This window comes from Rattus norvegicus, chromosome 3 (assembly GCF_036323735.1).
Source record: "Rattus norvegicus strain BN/NHsdMcwi chromosome 3, GRCr8, whole genome shotgun sequence".
NCBI classification, from domain to species: Eukaryota; Metazoa; Chordata; class Mammalia; order Rodentia; family Muridae; genus Rattus; species Rattus norvegicus.
This window is the reverse complement of record NC_086021.1, coordinates 117,042,949-117,065,231: the sequence shown is the minus strand read 5'-3', so window position 1 is coordinate 117,065,231 and position 22,283 is coordinate 117,042,949. Positions and strand designations below refer to the sequence as shown.

Sequence of the window (22,283 nt, the reverse complement as noted above, 5' to 3'; positions counted from 1 at the left end):
AGACCTCACCGCCTGATCAGGTGGGCACTCCTGAGGCTGCAGAGCGGAAGAGACCACCAACACTGCCCACCCCTGCCCACATCCCTGGCCCAAGAGGCAACTGTATAAGGCCTCTGGGTTCCCGTAGGGGAGGGCCCGGGAGCGGCAGGACCCCTGCGCCTGAGACACTGCCGGAACCTGAAGGAAACAGACCGGATAAACAGTTCTCTGCACCCAAATCCCGTGGGAGGGAGAGCTGAACCTTCAGAGAGGCGGACACGCCTGGGAAACCAGAAGAGACTGCACTCTGTGCACATCCAGGTGCCAGAGGAAAACACCAAACGTCATCTGAAACCCTGGTGCACGGAGGCTCCCGGAAGGAGCAGCACAGATTTTCCCGGGTGCTGCCACAGCGGAGAGGACTTAGGCAGTACCCCACGAGCAAACTTGAGCCTTGGAACCACAGGTAGGACCAATTTTTCCCCTGCAAGAAACCAGCCTGGTGAACTCAAGACACAGGCCCACAGGAACAGCTGAAGACCTGTAGAGAGGAAAAACTACACGCCCGAAAGCAGAACACTCTGTCCCCATAACTGGCTGAAAGAAAACAGGAAAACAGGTCTACAGCACTCCTGACACACAGGTTATAGGACAGTCTAGCCACTGTCAGAAATAGCAGAACAAAGTAACACTAGAGATAATCTGATGGCGAGAGGCAAGCACAGGAACCCAAGCAACAGAAACCAAGACTACATGGCATCATCAGAGCCCAATTCTCCCACCAAAGCAAACACGGAATATCCAAACACACCAGAAAAGCAAGACCTAGTTTCAAAATCATATTTGATCATGATGCTGGAGGACTTCAAGAAAGACATAAAGAACTCCCTTAGAGAACAAGTAGAAGCCTACAGAGAGGAATCGCAAAAATCCCTGAAAGAATTCCAGGAAAACACAATCAAACAGTTGAAGGAATTAAAAATGGAAATAGAAGCAATCAAGAAAGAACACATGGAAACAACCCTGGACATAGAAAATCAAAAGAAAAGACAAGGAGCTGTAGATACAAGCTTCACCAACAGAATTCAAGAGATGGAAGAGAGAATCTCGGGAGCAGAAGATTCCATAGAAATCATTGACTCAACTGTCAAAGATAATGTAAAGCGGAAAAAGCTACTGGTCCAAAACATACAGGAAATCCAGGACTCAATGAGAAGATCAAACCTAAGGATAATAGGTATAGAAGAGAGTGAAGACTCCCAGCTCAAAGGACCAGTAAATATCTTCAACAAAATCATAGAAGAAAACTTCCCTAACCTAAAAAAAGAGATACCCATAGGCATACAAGAAGCCTACAGAACTCCAAATAGATTGGACCAGAAAAGAAACACCTCCCGTCACATAATTGTCAAAACACCAAACGCACAAAATAAAGAAAGAATATTAAAAGCAGTAAGGGAAAAAGGTCAAGTAACATATAAAGGCAGACCTATCAGAATCACACCAGACTTTTCGCCAGAAACTATAAAGGCCAGAAGATCCTGGACAGATGTCATACAGACACTAAGAGAACACAAATGCCAGCCCAGGTTACTGTATCCTACAAAACTCTCAATTAACATAGATGGAGAAACCAAGATATTCCATGACAAAACCAAATTTACACAATATCTTTCTACAAATCCAGCACTACAAAGGATAATAAAGGGTAAAGCCCAACATAAGGAGGCAAGCTATACCCTAGAAGCAAGAAACTAATCATCTTGGCAACAAAACAAAGAGAATGAAAGCACACAATCATAACCTCACTTCCAAATATGAATATAACGGGAAGCAATAATCACTATTCCTTAATATCTCTCAATATCAATGGCCTCAACTCCCCAATAAAAAGACATAGATTAACAAACTGGATACGGAACGAGGACCCTGCATTCTGCTGCCTACAGGAAACACACCTCAGAGACAAAGACAGACATTACCTCAGAGTGAAAGGCTGGAAAACAATTTTCCAAGCAAATGGTCAGAAGAAGCAAGCTGGAGTAGCCATTCTAATATCAAATAAAATCAATTTTCAACTAAAAGTCATCAAAAAAGATAAGGAAGGACACTTCATATTCATCAAAGGAAAAATCCACCAAGATGAAGTCTCAATCCTAAATATCTATGCCCCAAATACAAGGGCACCTACATATGTAAAAGAAACCTTACTAAAGCTCAAAACACACATTGCACCTCACACAATAATAGTGGGAGATTTCAACACCCCACTCTCATCAATGGACAGATCATGGAAACAGAAATTAAACAGAGATGTAGACAGACTAAGAGAAGTCATGAGCCAAATGGACTTAACGGATATTTATAGAACATTCTATCCTAAAGCAAAAGGATATACCTTCTTCTCAGCTCCTCATGGTACTTTCTCCAAAATTGACCATGTAATTGGTCAAAAAACGGGCCTCAACAGGTACAGAAAGATAGAAATAATCCCATGCGTGCTATCGGACCACCACGGCCTAAAACTGGTCTTCAATAACAATAAGGGAAGAATGCCCACATATACGTGGAAATTGAACAATGCTCTACTCAATGATAACCTGGTCAAGGAAGAAATAAAGAAAGAAATTAAAAACTTTTTAGAATTTAATGAAAATGAAGGTACAACATACCCAAACTTATGGGACACAATGAAAGCTGTGCTAAGAGGAAAACTCATAGCGCTGAGTGCCTGCAGAAAGAAACAGGAAAGAGCATATGTCAGCAGCTTGACAGCACACCTAAAAGCTCTAGAACAAAAAGAAGCAAATACACCCAGGAGGAGTAGAAGGCAGGAAATAATCAAACTCAGAGCTGAAATCAACCAAGTAGAAACAAAAAGGACCATAGAAAGAATCAACAGAACCAAAAGTTGGTTCTTTGAGAAAATCAACAAGATAGATAAACCCTTAGCCAGACTAACGAGAGGACACAGAGAGTGCGTCCAAATTAACAAAATCAGAAATGAAAAGGGAGACATAACTACAGATTCAGAGGAAATTCAAAAAATCATCAGATCTTACTATAAAAACCTATATTCAACAAAACTTGAAAATCTTCAGGAAATGGACAATTTCCTAGACAGATACCAGGTATCGAAGTTAAATCAGGAACAGATAAACCAGTTAAACAACCCCATAACTCCTAAGGAAATAAAAGCAGTCATTAAAGTTCTCCCAACCAAAAAGAGCCCAGGTCCAGACGGGTTTAGTGCAGAATTCTATCAAACCTTCATAGAAGACCTTATACCAATATTATCCAAACTATTCCACAAAATTGAAACAGATGGAGCCCTACCGAATTCCTTCTATGAAGCCACAATTACTCTTATACCTAAACCACACAAAGACCCAACAAAGAAAGAGAACTTCAGACCAATTTCCCTTATGAATATCGACGCAAAAATACTCAATAAAATTCTGGCAAACCGAATTCAAGAGCACATCAAAACAATCATCCACCATGATCAAGTAGGCTTCATCCCAGGCATGCAGGGATGGTTTAATATAAGGAAAACCATCAACGTGATCCATCATATAAACAAACTGAAAGAACAGAACCACATGATCATTTCATTAGATGCTGAGAAAGCATTTGACAAAATTCAACAGCCCTTCATGATAAAAGTCCTGGAAAGAATAGGTATTCAAGGCCCATACCTAAACATAGTAAAAGCCATATACAGCAAACCAGTTGCTAACATTAAACTAAATGGAGAGAAACTTGAAGCAATCCCACTAAAATCAGGGACTAGACAAGGCTGCCCACTCTCTCCCTACTTATTCAATATAGTTCTTGAAGTTCTAGCCAGAGCAATCAGACAACAAAAGGAGATCAAAGGGATACAGATCGGAAAAGAAGAGGTCAAAATATCACTATTTGCAGACGACATGATAGTATATTTAAGTGATCCCAAAAGTTCCACCAGAGAACTACTAAAGCTGATAAACAACTTCAGCAAAGTGGCTGGGTATAAAATTAACTCAAATAAATCAGTTGCCTTCCTCTATACAAAAGAGAAACAAGCCGAGAAAGAAATTAGGGAAACGACACCCTTCATAATAGACCCAAATAATATAAAGTACCTCGGTGTGACTTTAACCAAGCAAGTAAAAGATCTGTACAATAAGAACTTCAAGACACTGAGGAAAGAAATTGAAGAAGACCTCAGAAGATGGAAAGATCTCCCATGCTCATGGATTGGCAGGATTAATATAGTAAAAATGGCCATTTTACCAAAAGCAATCTACAGATTCAATGCAATCCCCATCAAAATACCAATCCAATTCTTCAAAGAGTTAGACAGAACAATTTGCAAATTCATCTGGAATAACAAAAAACCCAGGATAGCTAAAGCTATCCTCAACAATAAGAGGACTTCAGGGGGAATCACTATCCGTGAACTCAAGCAGTATTACAGAGCAATAGTGATAAAAACTGCATGGTATTGGTACAGAGACAGACAGATAGACCAATGGAATAGAATTGAAGACCCAGAAATGAACCCACACACCTATGGTCACTTGATTTTTGACAAAGGAGCCAAAACCATCCAATGGAAAAAAGATAGCATTTTCAGCAAATGGTGCTGGTTCAACTGGAGGGCAACATGTAGAAGAATGCAGATCGATCCATCCTTATCACCCTGTACAAAGCTTAAGTCCAAGTGGATCAAGGACCTCCACATCAAACCAGACACACTCAAACTAATAGAAGAAAAACTAGGGAAGCATCTGGAACACATGGGCACTGGAAAAAATTTCCTGAACAAAACACCAATGGCTTATGCTCTAAGATCAAGAATCGACAAATGGGATCTCATAAAACTGCAAAGCTTCTGTAAGGCAAAGGACACTGTGGTTAGGACAAAACGGCAACCAACAGATTGGGAAAAGATCTTTACCAATCCTATAACAGATAGAGGCCTTATATCCAAAATATACAAAGAACTCAAGAAGTTAGACCGCAGGGAAACAAATAACCCTATTAAAAAATGGGGTTCAGAGCTAAACAAAGAATTCACAGCTGAGGAATGCCGAATGGCTGAGAAACACCTAAAGAAATGTTCAACATCTTTAGTCATAAGGGAAATGCAAATCAAAACAACCCTGAGATTTCACCTCACACCAGTGAGAATGGCTAAGATCAAAAACTCAGGTGACAGCAGATGCTGGCGAGGATGTGGAGAAAGAGGAACACTCCTCCATTGTTGGTGGGATTGCAGACTGGTAAAACCATTCTGGAAATCAGTCTGGAGGTTCCTCAGAAAATTGGACATTGAACTGCCTGAGGATCCAGCCATACCTCTCTTGGGCATATACCCAAAAGATGCCTCAACATATAAAAGAGACACGTGCTCCACTATGTTCATCGCAGCCTTATTTATAATAGCCAGAAACTGGAAAGAACCCAGATGCCCTTCAACAGAGGAATGGATACAGAAAATGTGGTACATCTACACAATGGAATATTACTCAACTATCAAAAACAACGAGTTTATGAAATTCGTAGGCAAATGGTTGGAACTGGAAAATATCATCCTGAGTGAGCTAACCCACTCACAGAAAGACATACATGGTATGCACTCATTGATAAGTGACTATTAGCCCAAATGCTTGAATTACCCTAGATCCCTAGAACAAACGAAACTCAAGACGGATGATCAAAATGTGAATGCTTCACTCCTTCTTTAAATGAGGAAAAAGAATACCCTTGGCAGGGAAGGGAGAGGCAAAGATTAAAACAGAGACTGAAGGAACACCCATTCAGAGCCTGCCCCACAGGTGGCCCATACATATACAGCCACCCAATTAGACAAGATGGATGAAGCAAAGAAGTGCAGACCGACAGGAGCCGGATGTAGATCGCTCCTGAGAGACACAGCCAGAATACAGCAAATACAGAGGCGAATGCCAGCAGCAAACCACTGAACTGAGAATAGGTCCCCCGTTGAAGGAATCAGAGAAAGAACTGGAAGAGCTTGAAGGTGCTCGAGACCCCAAAAGTACAACAATGTCAAGCAACCAGAGCTTCCAGGGACTAAGCCACTACCTAAAGACTATACATGGACTGACCCTGGACTCTGTCCCCATTGGTAGCAATGAATATCCTAGTAAGAGCACCAGTGGAAGGGGAAGCCCTGGGTCCTGCTAAGACTGAACCCCTAGTGAACTAGACTATGCGGGGAGGGTGGCAATGGGGGGAGGTTTGTGAGGGGAACACCCATAAGGAAGGGGAGGGGGGAGGGTGATGTTTGTCCGGAAACCGGGAAAGGGAATAACACTTGAAATGTATATAAGAAATACTCAAGTTAATAAAAAAAAAAAGAAAAATTAAAAAAAAAATATCTCGTGGATAGCATTCCACCCAGGTTCCCATCTGGAACCTGGCCAGACCTTACTGGTCCCGTGATATTGTGTTTTCTGCTTCAAGTTGAGCTCTTGAGCCCCTTAGAGCTCACTCTTGGAGTGGGAAAAAGGTAAAGTGTTTTTCATATATAATGTGTTAGTTTACAGACTGCGCTTTGAAACTATAATTGTATTTTCCTGTGATTCCATTAAATGAGATATATATTTACTATAGAAAAGAAAGACATTTAAAACAGCTACCTGTTCACCTGTGCAGAGTCTATACATTTCAGTTTCTTAATGAATTAATTTATATTTTATATTGACGTTTTAAGTCTTCATTGTACAAAAATTCTCCCAGTGAATCTTTTAATTTGCAAGAGTTGAACCAAAACTTATATACATCTCTATGAAGATTAGTTATATACTTCAAAATAGTCTGTGTGTTCTTGCTACATTGTGTGAGTGTAAGCTGCCTGTCACTTGTGAGACTTGTAAGACTACAGGGCAATATGTACTGTACATGCTAGGGACACCACCACATGCTAAACAGAAGAATTCTGCAGTTAGAAAATTCTCCTAAAAAAAAAAAAAAAAAAGAAGTGCAGGCCGACAGGAACCAGATGTAGATCTCTCCTGAGAGACACAGCCAGAATACAGCCATACAGAGGCGAATGCCAGCAGCAAACCACTGAACTGAGAATAGGACCTCCGTTGAAGGAATCAGAGAAAGAACTGGAAGAGCTCGAAGGGGCTCGAGACCCCTTATGAACAACAATGCCAAGCAACCAGAGCTTCCAGGGACTAAGCCACTACCTAAAGACTATACATGGACTGACCCTGGACTCTGACCTCATGGGAAGCAATGAATATCCTAGTAAGAGCACCAGTGGAAGGGGAAGCCCTGGGTCCTGCTAAGACTGAACCCCCTAAGAGTGAACTAGACTGTTGGGGGGAGGGCGGCAATGGGGGGAGGATGGGGAGGGGAACACCCATAAAGAAGGGGGGGGAGGGATTAGGGGGATGTTTGCCCGGAAACCGGGAAAGGGAATAACACTCGAAATGTAAATAAGAAATACTCAAGTTAATAAAAAAAAAAGTGCAGAAATGACGGGAGATGAGTATGTTCAAGCCTATAACAAGTCAGAAAGGTTGATGAGGCAGGAGAATACAGTGGGCTGCCCAAGGGCAGGTAGGGAGCAATAGGCAGTGCTAAGAACTGTAGCTTAAAGAGCTCTTCCAACCCTAAAAAACTGAGACTTGCTCATTGTGTCAGCTACTTTTGAATTGCTTGGACCACTAGCTATACAATGAAATATTCAGTTATGAAAAGACTGACATTCTGACATTATGACATGGATCACCATTGAAGATCAATGCTACATGAAAAAGCTGGAGACCAGAGGTCACAGACTGCCTGATGCTATTAAATAAAATACCCAGAACTGCAAGCAGAAAAGACACTGTTGGTTGTAGGGGTTGGAGTTGGGGGAGAATGGAGAATGACTTAGTATAGACTTTTATTTGCGTGACGGAAAGTTTGGAACTAGGTAGACGTGTTTGGTTGTACAATTTTGTGAGTTTATGAAACACCATTGCCTTGTTCATATTGAAATGACTGATTTATTTAATTTTTTCTTATGAACTTGACCCTTAGCAACAACAAAAATACTTACAGCAAAGTAGAAAAGTCACTGTAGTAGTATATCCCTGATTGTTTCCTCCCTGAGTGCTGCTGGATTGCTATATAAGCTTGGTACTCAGTTCCCTGTGGGAGTGAGGTGAGGGTATGTACATGTGGATGTCTGAGGACAACCATGGGTGTTGGTCTTCACCTTCTCCCTTCTTTGAAGAAAGGTCTCCTATGCATTGGTATAAATACCAGGCTATCAGGCAATGTGAGTTCTGGGGATTCTCCTGTCTCTGTCTCCCATCTCTCCGTGGGAGAGATGAGTGATCACAGATAATGTACTACCCTGTTCCACTTTAAATGGCTCTGAGGATCCAAATTCAAACCCTCATGCATACACTGCAAGTGTGTCACTCACAGAAACATCTTCTTACACCTTGAGTCAAGTCTTATAGTTTAAAGGAGTATGGAAACTTAACCACAGGGTTTTGTGTTAAAACTCACTATTTTAAACATTACCAGATAACTAAAAAGATTTAAAATTATATCATACAATGAGAACATATTCCAAGGTTAAATACAGCCCATAGGCCCTGACTCCTGACTTCTGGCATCATCAACAGTTTTAGTCACTATTTAAAGCTCGCTTAATAGTTTATGATTTTGCACTTTCAGATACGGACTAAATCAACTAAACTTGATTTTTCTTGAAAACACACTCATGTGCTAGGTTTGGCTTTGTTTATTTTCTTTTTGGACCCTCAGTTACTAATAGCACATTTTGAATCCCAAGTCAACCTCCCAACACGTCCATTTCTCTCTTGTCACTGCAAAATTATTTCAGTGCTTAACCAAAGGAAACTTAAAATCTTAAAAATGGGTACATTTAAATTAACAATATATTTCAGACAATGTGATTTCTAAATTGTGAACAGTGCTTTGAGCTTGGTGTGGTGCACTGCTGTTCTTTCAATGAGCTTAAACTTAAGAAAAGCCTACACATCTCTGCCTTTCTCCCATAAACATTGAAATCCCTACTTTCCCATTTTCAAAGCCAGAACATTTGCATTGCTTTCCCAAGATCTTTAGTTTGAAGAAGGAATAAGTGAAGATGAGCCAGCTGAATGAAGTAGCAAGATGGGTAGATGAGGTGAGTCCTGTGGCTGGCTATCGTCATGGAGGAAGGCTTTCCATAAGGCAGAGGGAGTAGGGTAGAAGCTAGCAGGTCAAGTTAGTAACTTGGTTAGTTCATAGACAGAACTCTAGGCTATGCTCAGGCAGAACACATTTAAAAGCACAAGGGAATATTTTAATTGATCCTTGGAAGAGGAAAGAGAACCAAGGATTTTTTTTTTTTAATCTCAACTAGGATTTTTTTTTTCAAATGTCTTTGGGGGTTAGGCTGGGCAGAAAGACAGCTCTTGCCTGTCAAGTATGTCACTGTCCTCACAGCCCAAGCTAGTTTCCGTATCCAACTGTGGAGTCGTATGAGAATGTAAAGGCTGGGGGGGATGGTGTAGCAGTGGGGATATATAGTGACTGATGAGATTAATGTGAAATTGTATGTTGCATTTTTCTGAGAATGTTCAATTCTCAAGATTTGGTTTTCCTCAAAAGGCTAAGTCCTTAAAAGATTCAATTACTCGAGTGTAGGCTATGACTGAGGGGCTTAATGTACCCCTAAATAACTCTAGCCTGATCCAGGAAGTTTAGAATGCTCTCCGGTGGATTCTACTTCTTGGAGCAGAGTCCCAGCAGAGAGGAACTACTTCGCAAGGCCACTTACCTAGGTTTCTTCTGGAATACTCGCCTAGTTTTTGCTTTGTTCTATCTTGTTTTATGAGACAAGTTTCACTTACCTCAGGCTGGCCTTGAATCGCTTTCTTCTTACCTCTCTGTGCCAGGTATTATATACATGTATAACCCAGCCAAGCTACCCCCTGAACCTTAAAACACACCTTTCACTAGTTTTTAAGAATCGCGCTGCTTGTCCTGCAGAGATTCTCTGTCCTTCATTATTTCTCCTACTTATTTCTTGTTTCCTAAAGGCTGCTCTAATGATGGGTCTTCTCACTGTTGTTCTTTTCTTCATACACTTTCCCTTGGATCTTCAACTACATTTCTTTTTTCTTTTTATTTCTTATCTTTGGTTCCGCATATTTATATACTGAATTTCAGTTGTTTTTACCACCCATCCTGCTTTCATTCCTACTGAAACTCTTCTTCTCAATGCTTCCCCTCTATTTTATGCTGTGTGTGTGTGTGTGTGTGTGTGTGTGTGTGTGTGTGTGTGTGTGTGTGTGTGTGATGTAGTAGGTTTAAATAGTTACAACAGCAAGGGCAACATTTCAGTGGCCATTCCAACAGCCAGTTGTTCTCAGGGAGAAGTGGGGGCCTCAGAGGCCCCTCTCCTACCTGGAAGGAGATGTTTATGTGCAAATAACTATATCAGATACATTTTACTAAGTTCAAGATCAACTATCCTAGGTACTATACTCTACTGTACTAGACTGCCATTTAAAACTTAAATCTTTCCATTTGGATAGCATCGTCCTCAAATTCAGTTAGTGTTAAACGCACACACACACACACACACACATACACAGACACACACATACACACATCACTTTTATAATTGAACAAAATTACTTTTAAAAAATCTTTTCCAGTCTAAACTAATGCTAATATCATAAAATTGAGATTAACATAGCAGCTATCAGTCAGATGCTGGATCAAATAGTAGGTGATTGATAAAAAGCACTGTACTATACAGTTAGGAGATAATAGGTGATTGATAAAGGGCACTGTAGTATGTAGTTAGGAGATAATAGGTGATTGATAAAGGGCACTGTATTATACAGTTAGGAGATAATAGGTGATTGATAAAGGGCACTGTATTATACAGTTAGGAGATAATAGGTGATTGATAAAGGGCACTGTACTATACAGTTAGGAGATAATAGGTGATTGATAAAGGGCACTGTACTATACAGTTAGAAGTTGTAGTTACCCTTGTTTGTATGGGGGAGGGTGTTGGGTATAAATCACAATAATGCAAGTATGAAAATTTAAAAAGATTTTGAATGGTTTCATCACAAAGATACTCTAAGTGTTTAATAAAATGAAAACATCTGCTCAGACTTAAACATGATACAAAGTATACATTGCATCAAAATACCACATGCTACCCCAGTGTGTGTGAGCTTTATGCATCATGTAAAAACATTTTAAGTTAAAAGTCACTTCCAATGTTGATGTTTTGCTAGCTTTTGAATTAATTGAATTTAAAAGAAAGACAGATTCAGGGAGTTAGCAGGAATACAAAAATGCCTAAAAATTCATTATATAAATGTATGGAATGCCAAAGAGGAAAAAATATCAAAATATTATAAAATGAAATGTAAAAAATTTGAAAAAATGAGACATTAGAACCAGATATAATTAAAATATAACAAGATTAAAGAGAAAAATACACAAGATATTTGAGAACAATGAGCCCAAACCATAAAATTAAGGAACCAGAGAAGGCTTCTTAGAGTTACTTTCTGACCTGAGACCTAATGGATGCTTTCAAAACCGCATTAGGTTAAAGATAGTTTAAAGGAGAAGGTAACAAGTGCGGCCTTCTGCAAAGAGAAAAAAAAACCAACAAAACAAAACAAAAACCGAAAGTATATTAACAGCATAGTTTATGCTCTGTAGTAAAAGTAACAAGGTAAGACTATTTAAGAAAAAGAGCAGAGAAACTGGGTTAGATCACCATGCGGAATTCAATTTCATTTCAAGGGTTGGACCCTCTAGTGAAAGACTGTGTATCAGAATGGGTAGAGTAAGCAGGACAAGAGGATGCATTTTCATGCTATAAAAAGTAAAATGTGCTTTTGCTTCATTTTGACCCTTCCTCTTCCCCCAGAAGGAAAACAAGCAAGCTAACAATGTAAGGCCCCCAATCAAGTATCTGTGCTATTCTGGTGAACATTGTGGTTAGGTGAAGAGGAAAAACATGTTGAGAGCCTTGGAAAAGCTGGAAGCAGAAGAGTGTGACATGGTTACATTTGTCTCTAATGCACCAGTCTGCTGTGGAGAAGATACACACTAGAGTTAGGATAAGATCAGACACACAATAACCAAACAGGAAGCTAGTGCGGTAACCTGTGGGAGAAAAGGCTGGTGTGGGAGCTAAAGGGAGAAGGGAGATCTAGCAAACGTTTGGTGGTGGTTTCCTAATGTAGCTGCACGCTGGAATCATTGAGAAGCTTCCAAAGAGCCTTGTGATGTCACTATTCTGCCATGAGGAGTGGGGCTTTTGGAATCTCCCTGAAACAGTGCTACTGTGCTGATATGCAGAAGTGACTGATTCAGAGTAGAAAATCCGCAGAAATAGTTATTAGCTAGATTAAGGTGCGAAAGTAGGTCAAAGCTCCAAGGAAATATAAATTGCAGTTTCCCAGCAGGGAAGACATGGCAAAGCCGGACCATTGCCCAAGTTATAAGGACTTTGTCTGGTGATGGCCCTCAGTACACACTGCACAAATCTGTTGAATGGACAAGCTGAGATGCAGGATGCATTTTACCAGGGGAGACAACTGAATTAGTCTGATCCACAGTGAACTTGGAGGTAGGGGCTTCTTTTTATTTTTGTTTTTTTTAATCTTTATTAACGAGTATTTCTTATTTACATTTCAATTGTCATTCCCCTTCCCGGTTTCCAGGCCAATATACCCATACCCCTCCCGCTCCCCATTTATACGGGTGTTTCCCTCCCCATCCTCCCCCCATTACAACCCTCCCCCCAACAACCACGTTCACTAGGTGTTCAGTCTTGGCAGGACCAAGGGCTTCCCCTTCCACTGGTGTCCTTACTAGGCTATTCATTGCTACCTATGAGGTTGGAGCCCAGGGTCAGTCCATGTATTGTCTTTGGGTAGTGGCTTAGTCCCTGGAAGCTCTGGTTGCTTGTCATTGTTGTTCATATGGGGTCTCAAGCCCCTTCAAGCTCTTCCAGTCCTTTCTCTGATTCCTTCAACGGGGGTCCCGTTCTCAGTTCAGTGGTTTGCTGCTGGCATTCGCCTATGTATTTGCTGTATTCTGGCTGTGTCTCTCAGAAGCGATCTACATCCGGCTCCTGTCGGCCTGCACTTCCTTGATTCATCCATCTTATCTAAATTGGGTGGCTGTATATGTATGGGCCACATGTGGGGCAGGCTCTGAATGGGTGTTCCTTCTGCCTCTATTCTAAACTTTGCCTCCCTATTTCCTGCCAAGGGCATTCTTGTTTCCCTTTTAAAGAAGGAATGAAGCATTTGCATTTTGGTCATCCTTCTTGAGTTTCCTGTGTTCTGTGCATCTAGGGTAATTTGAAAATTTGGGCTAATTAATATCCGCTTATCAGTGAGTACATACCATGTGTGTTTTTCTGTGATTGGGTTACCTCACTCAGGATGATATTTTCCAGTTCCATCCATTTGCCTATGAATTTTAAAAAGTCATTGTTTTTGGTAGCTGAGTAGTATTCCATTGTGTAGATGAACCACATTTTCTGTATCCATTCCTCTGTTGAAGGACATCTGGGTTCTTTCCAGCTTCTGGCTATTATAAATAAGGCTGTTATAAACATAGTGGAGCATGTGTCTTTGTTATATGTTGGGACATCTTTTGGGTATATGCCCAAGGTATAGCTGGGTCCTCAGGTAGTTCAATGTCCAATTTTCTGAGGAACCTCCAGACTGATTTCCAGAATGGTTGTACCAGCCTGCAATTCCACCAACAATGGAGGAGTGGTCCTCTTTCTCCACATGCTCGCCAGCATTTGCTGTCACCTGAGTTTTTGAACTTAACCATTCTCACTGGTGTGAGGTGAAATCTCAGGGTTGTTTTGATTTGCATTTCCCTGATGACTGAGGTTGTTAAACATTTCTTTAGATGTTTCTCAGCCATTCGGCATTCCTCAGCTGTGAATTCTATGTTTAGCTCTGAACCCCATTTTTTAATAGGGTTATTTGTCTCCCTGTAGTCTAACTTCTTGAGTTCTTTGTATATTTTGGATATAAGTCCTCTATCTGTTGTAGGATTGGTAAAGATCTTTTCCAAATCTGCTGGTTGCCGTTGTGTCCTTTGCCTTACAGAAGCTTTGCAGTTTTATGAGATCCCATTTGTTGATCCTTGATCTTAGAGCATAAGCCATGGGTGTTTTGTTCAGGAAATTTTTTCCAGTGCCCATGTGTTCCAGATGCTTCCCTAGTTTTTCTTCTATTAGTTTGAGTGTGTCTGGTTTGATGTGGAGGTCCTTGATCCACTTGGACTTAAGCTTTGTACAGGGTGATAAGCATGGATCGATCTGCATTCTTCTACATGCTGACCTCCAATGGTAAAAGCACCATTTGCTAAAAATGGTATCTTTTTTTCCATTGGATGGATTTGGCTCCTTTGTCAAAAATCAAGTGACCTTAGCTGTGTGGGTTCATTTCTGGGTCTTCAATTCTATTCCACTGGTCTATCTGTCTTTCTCTGTACCAATACCATGCAGTTTTTAATCACTATTGCTCTGTAATACTGCTTGAGTTCAGGGATAGTAATTCCCCAGAAGTCCTTTTATTCTTGAGGATAATTTTAGCTATCCTGGGTTTTTTGTTATTCCAGATGAATTTGCAAATTGTTCTGTCTAACTCTTTGAAGAATTGGATTGGTATTTTGATGGGGATTGCATTGAATCTGTAGATCGCTTTTGGTAAAATGGCCATTTTTACTATATTAATCCTGCCAATCCATGAGCATGGGAGATCTTTCCATCTTCTGAGTTCTTCTTCAATTTCTTTCTTCAGAGGCTGGAAGTTCTTATCATACAGATCTTTTACTTGCTTGGTTAAAGTCACACCGAGGTATTTTATATTATTTGGGTGTCATTTCCCTAATTTCTTTCTTGGCTAGTTTCTCTTTTGTGTAGAGGAAGGCTACTGATTTATTTGAGTTAAATTTATACCCAGCCACTTTGCTGAAGTTGTTTATCAGCTTTAGTAGTTCTCTGGTGGAACTTTTGGGATCACTTAAATATACTATCATATCATCTGCAAATAGTCATATTTTTACTTTTTCTTTTCCAATCTGTATCCCCTTGATCTCCTTTTGTTTTCTGATTGCTCTGGCTAGAACTTCAAGAACTATAATGAATAAGTAGAGAGAGAGTGGGCAGCCTTGTCTAGTCCCTGATTGTACTGAGATTGCTTCAACTTTCTCTCCATTTAGTTTAATGTTAGTGACTGTTTGCTGTATATGGCTTTTACTATGTTTAGGTATGGGCCTTGAATTCCTATTCTTTCCAGGACTTTTATCATGAAGGGGTGTTGAATTTTGTCAAATGCTTTCTCAGCATCTAATGAAATGATCATGTGGTTTTGTTCTTTCAGTTTGTTTATATAATGGATTACGTCGAAGGTTTTCCGTATATTAAACCATCCCTGCATGCCTGGGATGAAGCCTACTTGATCATGGTTTGATGATTGTTTTGATGTGCTCTTGGATTCGGTTTGCCAGAATTTTATTGAGTATTTTTGCGTCGATATTCATAAGGGAAATTGGTCTGAAGTTCTCTTTCTTTGTTCAGTCTTTGTGTGGTTTAGGTATAAGAGTAATTGTGGCTTCATAGAAGGAATTCGGTAGTGCTCCATCTGTTTCAATTTTGTGGAATACTTTGGATAGTATTGGTATGAGGTCTTCTATGAAGGTCTCTATCAGACCTTCTGCACTGAACCCGTCTAGGCCTGGGCGCTTTTTGGTTGGGGGACCTTTAATGACTGCTTCTATTTCCTTAGGAGTTATGGGGTTGTTTAACTGGTTTATCTGTTCCTGATTTAACTTCTGTACCTGGTATCTGTCTGGGAAATTGTCCATTTCTTGCAGATTTTCAACTTTTGTTGAATATAGGCTTTTGAGTAGGATCTGATGATTTTTTTAATTTTCTCTGATTCCATAGTTATGTCTCCCTTTTCATTTCTGATTTTGTTAATTTGGTCACAGTCTTTGTGTCCTCTCATTAGTCTGGTTAAGGGTTTATCTATCTTGTTGATTTTCTCAAAGAACCAACTTTTGGTTCTGTTGATTCTTTGTATGGTCCTTTTTGTTTCTACTGGGTTGATTTCAGCTCTGAGTTTGATTATTTCCTGCCTTCTACTCTTCCTGGGTGTATTTGCTTCTTTTTGTTCTAGAGCTTTTAGGTGTGCTGTCAAGCTGCTGACATATGCTCTTTCCTGTTTCTTTCTGCAGGCACTCAGAGCTATGAGTTTTCCTCTTAGCACAGCTTTCATTGTGTCCCATAAGTTTGGGTATGTTGTACCTTCATTTCCATTAAGTTCTAAGAAGTTTTTAATTTCTTTCTTATTTCTTCCTTGACTAGGTTATCATTGAGTAGAGCATTTTTCAACTTCCATGTATATGTGGGCGTTCTTCCCTATTGTTATTGAAGACCAGCTTTAGCCCATGGTGGTCTGATAGGACGCATGGGATTATTTCTATCTTTCTGTATCTGTTGAGGCCTGTTTTATGACCGATTATATGGTCAATTTTGGAGAAAGTACCATGAGGAGCTGAGAAGAAGGTATATCCTTTTGCTTTAGGATAGAATGTTCTATAAATATCTGTTAAGTCCATTTGGTTCATGACTTCTCTTAGTCTGTCTATGTCTCTGTTTAATTTCTGTTTCCATGATCTGTCCATTGATGAGAGTGGAGTGTTGAAATCTCCTACTATTATTGTGTGAGGTACAATGTGTGTTTTGAGCTTTAGTAAGGTTTCTTTTACGTATGTACGTGCCCTTGTATTTGGAGCATCGATATTTAGAATTGAGAGTTCATCTTGGTGGATTTTTCCTTTGATGAATATGAAGTGTCCTTCCTTATCTTTTTTGATGACTTTTAGTTGAAAATTGATTTTATTCGATATTAGAATGGCTACTCCAGCTTGCTTCTTCAAACCATTTGCTTGGAAAGTTGTTTTCCAGCCTTTCACTCTGAGGTAGTGTCTGTCTTTGTCTCTGAGGTATGTTTCCTGTAGGCAGCAGAATGCAGGGTCCTCATTGCATATCCAGTTTGTTAATCTATGTCTTTTTATTGGCGAGTTGAGACCATTGATGTTGAGAGATATTAAGGAATAGTGATTATTGCTTCCTGTTATATTCACATTTGGATGTGAGATTATGTTTGTGTGCTTTTCTTCTTATTTTGTTGCCAAGACGATTAGTTTCTTGCTTTTTCTAGGGTGTAGCTTGCCTCCTTATGTAGGGCTTTACCATATGTTATCCTTTGTAGCACTGGATTTGTAGAAAGATATTGTGTAAATTTGGTTTTTCATGGAATATCTTGGTTTCTCCATCTATGTTAATTGAGAGTTTTGCAGGATACTGTAACCTGGGCTGGCATTTGTGTTCTCTTAGTGTCTGTATGACATCTTTCCAGGATCTTCGGGCTTTCATAGTCTCTGGTGAGAAGTCTGGTGTGATTCTGATAGGTCTGCCTTTATATGTTACTTGGCCTTTTTCCCTTACTGCCTTAATATTCTTTCTTTATTTTGTGCACTTTGTGTTTTGACTATTATGTGACAGGAGGAGTTTCTTTTCTGGTCCAATCTATTTGGAGTTCTGTAGGCTTCTTGTATGTTTATGGGCATCTCTTTCTTTAGGTTAGGGAAGTTTTCTTCTATGATTTTGTTGAAGATATTTACTGGTCCTTTGAGCTGGGAGTCTTCACTCTCTTCTATACCTATTTTCCTTAGGTTTGATCTTCTCATTGAGTCCTGTGTTTCCTGTATGTTTTGGACCAGTAGCTTTTTCCATTTTACTTTATCTTTGACAGTTGTATCGACGATTCCTGTGGAATCTTCTGCTCCTGAGATTCTCTCTTCTATCTCTTGTATTCTTTTGGTGATGCTTGTATGTACAGCTCCTTGTCTCTTCCTTTGGTTTTCTATATCCAGGGTTGTTTTCCTGTGTCCTTTCTTTATTGCTTCTATTTCCATTTTTAATTCCTTCAACTGTTTGTGTTTTCCTGGAATTCTTTCAGGGATTTTTGTGATACCTCTCTATAGGCTTCTACTTGTTTATTTATGTTTTTCTGCATTTCTCTAAGGGAGTTCTTCATGTCTTTCTGGAAGTCCTCCAGCATCATGATCAAATATGATTTTAAATCTAGATCTTGCTTTTCTGGTGTGTTTGGATATTCAGTGTTTGCTTTGGTGGGAGAATTGGGCTCCAATGATGCCATGTAGTCTTGGTTTCTGTTACTTGGGTTCCTGTGCTTGCCTCTCGCCATCAGGTTGTCTCTGGTGTTACCTTGTTCTGCTATTTCTGACAATGGCTAGACTATCCTATAGGCCTGTGTGTCAGGAGTGCTGTAGACCTGTTTTCCTGTTTTCTTTCAGCCAGTTATGGGAACAGAGTGTTCTGCTTTCGGGAGTGTAGTTTTTCCTGTCTACTGGTCTTCAGCTGTTCCTGCGGGCCTGTGTCCTGAGTCTACCAGGCAGGTCGCTTGGAGCAGAAAAGTTGGTCTTACCTGTGGTCCCGTGGCTCAAGTTGCTCATGGGGGGCTGCTTTTGAGCTCTCTGTGAGGGTGGCAACCAGGAGGGCCTGTGCTGCCTTTTCTAGAAGCCCCCGTGCACTGAGGTCTCAGATGGCGTTAGGTGTTTTCCTCTGGAGTCAGAAATGTGGGCAGAGTGTAGTCTCTTCTGGCTCCCAGGTGTGTCTGCCCCTCTGAAGGTTTAGCTCTCCCTCCCACAGGATTTGGGTGCAGAGAACTGTTGATCCAGTCCCTTTAGGTCCCGGCGGTGTCTGGAGCTCCAGGCTTCTCTTTTAGATCTTAGGTTGTCCTCTTTTTAAACATAACTCCTCTTACATAGCTTGACCCTTGTTTCCTGACCTGAACTCACCTCCCACTAGTGTCATGTTACAAAACGATGTCAGATTAATTCTAAGATTTGACTCCAAAATCATATTTAATATAATATACTGCTTAGACTGACTTTTTTTAAATTAAGTTTTGGCTCTTCTTCTAATTTTACTTCCTGCTCACACCCTATGTAAACCTAGTAAATCTTGTCTAGCCACAGTTTACCAAATTATGTTAGTATTTCATACATAGAGGATGTTACCCATTCTCTAAGGATTTAGCATTATTAGACTTGTTTTTCAGATGTAATGTGAGGCTTAGAGGAGCTTAAAAGTCTTGCCTGAGTGTCTGCCAAGCATGTCACCCAACACGGATGAGGCTCCAGTGCTGTCCTGATCCTGGCCCCATTCCACCAGGAGCTGGGCAAAAGTAGAATCTAAACAGTAAAAGGAGGCTACATGACCAATCATTATAGGGTCTTCATTGGGCGGATAAATTGGTGACCAATTCCTCTATTTTATTTTATTTTTTTGATATCTAAGATTTACTTGTGGTGATTTAAGTAAGACTCCCACACACACCCCCCACGGGCTTATAAATATTAATGCTTAATCATCAGAGAATGTTACTACTTTAGAGAAATTAGTAGGTGTGGTCTTATTGGAGGAAGTATGTCACTAGGGATGGACTTTTAGGTTTCAAACACCCAAGCCAGACCCAGTTTCTCTGCTTTGTGTCTTCAGATGTAGAACTGTCAGCTTGACTGAGTGCTTGATTTGTAGAAAGGTGGGTGCTGAGTGATCATTTGGCTAATTATATTATTATATTCAATAAATATATTGAAACTAACAAAACACCCTCCTCATATAAACACCCAGCACCGCCACCAACAAAGAACAATGGAATCTGATTCCCAGAATCATGAGAAGAGTAGGTGAGAAAACCTTCTTTCCCCAAGTTCACATGCAGTTCCATGAGTATGAGAAAAGAAACTGAAGAGGGCACTGAGCATAGAGGTTCCTAGGAAAGAAGATGGAATGTTCCTTGACTTCCAGAGCTGAAGGCAGCACTTTCTCTGGTGTATTATTTCTCTTCAATTTTAAGAGGTAATACATGATACCACTGCCTGCTCTGAAAACTTTTCTCAGGCAGATTGCCATGAGCAATAACAGGAAGTAAATACTCTCTGTAAAATAACTCCATGGGTTTTCTTCTCTTAAACTAACATATGAACTGAATTTAAGATATTAATAGTATAGCAAGCACAGTGTTAGTTGTATCTTCTTTGTGAATTAAGAAAGCATTAGTTTGTAGTCTCAAAAGTATGATTTATTGGTATACCCCCTCTGTACTGTTATTTACCTAGGACATGTGTATAATAAGTCCATAAAAGCACAGGCTTTTAACTGTTAATTACAGAATTAGCAATTGTTTTAAATAGCCCCATCTGTATCATCTCAGACTTTTGAGGCCATCATGGTGTACTTTTACCATTAAAATTCAAAGTGTATTTTCCCTTGAAATTCCAAGTTTTCTTTGCAAATTACTAAGAATTTGGAAACTTGTGTAACTTTGGAGAAATTTGTCATTGGATTCCAGTTGCTGGAAAGACAGCTTGACGTTCAAACATTGACTATCAGCTATCACTGGCCTTTGAGACTGGATGTGGAGGTAGCAGCATTCTAAACCCACTGCTTTACCTCCCAGCCTTCCAAATGATCACATCCTAACTTCTGTCCATTTGGGGGTCGGCCTCCAACCTGCATTCCAGCTTAATCACTTGTCCCTGAGTGCTTAACTTGACCCACAATAAAAGGCTATCCGTCTCTACATATGCCCCCCATTGCTTGAGCTTTCAAATACCACTTTAAATCTCATACCAACCAGCAGGAAAATTTTAACGAGTCTCAAAATAAGTCAGAATTTTTAACCTAGGATCTAGCCAGTGCTACAAATGTGATGCTAGATGGCTTCACATACTGACTACACCCAAGCCCTGAGGAGTAAGTGCTAGATGCCAGAGACTCTCCCATTCATACCCCTAACACACACGCACACACACACACAAATTAAAAATAAAAATAGAGCCTAAAGAAATCCCAAATAAATAGCTCATAATACAGATACCCCTACTCCTATTCCAGACACTGAGGGCATAGCTTGTGCAGTAGCTAGAAAAAAAAAAAAACAGATAAAGAGACAAGTTGAATAACCATAAGAAGGTCCCCAACCCAGCATAACATGAAATCCATCATTCACAAACCCTTCCCGTGTCTAGCCACTTCTATCTGGCTTTCATTATTGCATATGGGTGACTTTACACTGGAGTGCCAAGTGAGGCAAGGATTAACAAAACATGTGAGAGAAATCTCCAAAAACAAAAATAAGAGGAAAGGGGAAAGGGAAAAGGGAAAAGAGGGAAGGAGAAGTTCTAGAGGACACAAAAACAATTAGAGAAATAAAAAAAGGTAATATTAGCTAATGTCCTTAGAGATGATACTACATTCACAAAGCAGAAGTTAGAGCATGAAAGAGGAAACAGAAGAATGCCCAGAACTTAAAATAAGGAACTCTCAAAATTATCCAAGAATCTGACAGAGAAGTCCCCAGACAGATGTCGCCCTAAACCTGCCAATGCAGAGGACGCAGGCAGTGAGAGGGCTGGTTTTCAGGATTTTTGCTGGCTATTAACATCAGCTCCCTCTTAACTATCTAAATTCTTCCTGGTCAAATTTCCTGTTGATAACCTAATTCTCAAATGCACTCCCACTTCTTACATGTAGCTGCTACCTTAAGCCATCCAACCATTATGGCCTATCTGGTGGATACTGCAAAAATCTCTCAGATGTGTTTTCCTGAGCTGTGCTTTATCCCACTACAGGCCAACTTGCTCACAGCTGCCAGAGTAATCACAAACTATAAACAAGATCTTGCCAACATCCTACATAAAATCCTCCAGACTTCCCGTTACAGTTAGCATGTAATTTAACGTCTGAATCAGTGACTTTTAGCTAACTACCTTCTTGAAAAGTATGACTGATACTAAAGAGTTAGAGCTAAGAGGTAACCTAATCTGTAAAACAGCTTTACACATGTATATAAAATGCCTAGGATTCAGGGTATAGGAGTGGATTTGGAAATTAGGGAGATTATCAGCCAGAAATTTGATCAGGAAGAATTTAGGGGTGTGTGTGTGTGTGTGTGTGTGTGTGTGTGTGTGTGTGTGTGTGTAACCATGGAAAATTATCCATCATCTTTTGACCCAGTAAAGCCGATCCTAAACCATTGTTCCTAGATCTTAGATCTCACGACTACCTTTCAAGACCTTACTGGTATTTCTTTACCAACTACTACTCTCTATCACCAGAAACTTGACATTACAAATCTAGCACTGCCAGAATATATTCCGAATAGAAA

At 40.1% G+C, this 22,283-nt stretch overlaps 1 long non-coding RNA gene across 2 annotated transcripts in view; it reads left to right on the top strand.

The window, feature by feature from the left end:
• Positions 1 to 12,251: 12,251 nt before the first annotated feature.
• Positions 12,252 to 22,283, top strand: part of LOC120101621 (uncharacterized) — a 41,034-nt gene continuing 31,002 nt past the window's right edge. The window contains exon 1 of one of the 2 annotated variants that reach the window (XR_010065286.1): positions 12,252 to 12,613. This is a non-coding gene — a long non-coding RNA (uncharacterized LOC120101621). The remainder of the gene's footprint in view (positions 12,614 to 22,283) is intronic. The other variant, XR_005502324.2, reaches the window with a different exon arrangement.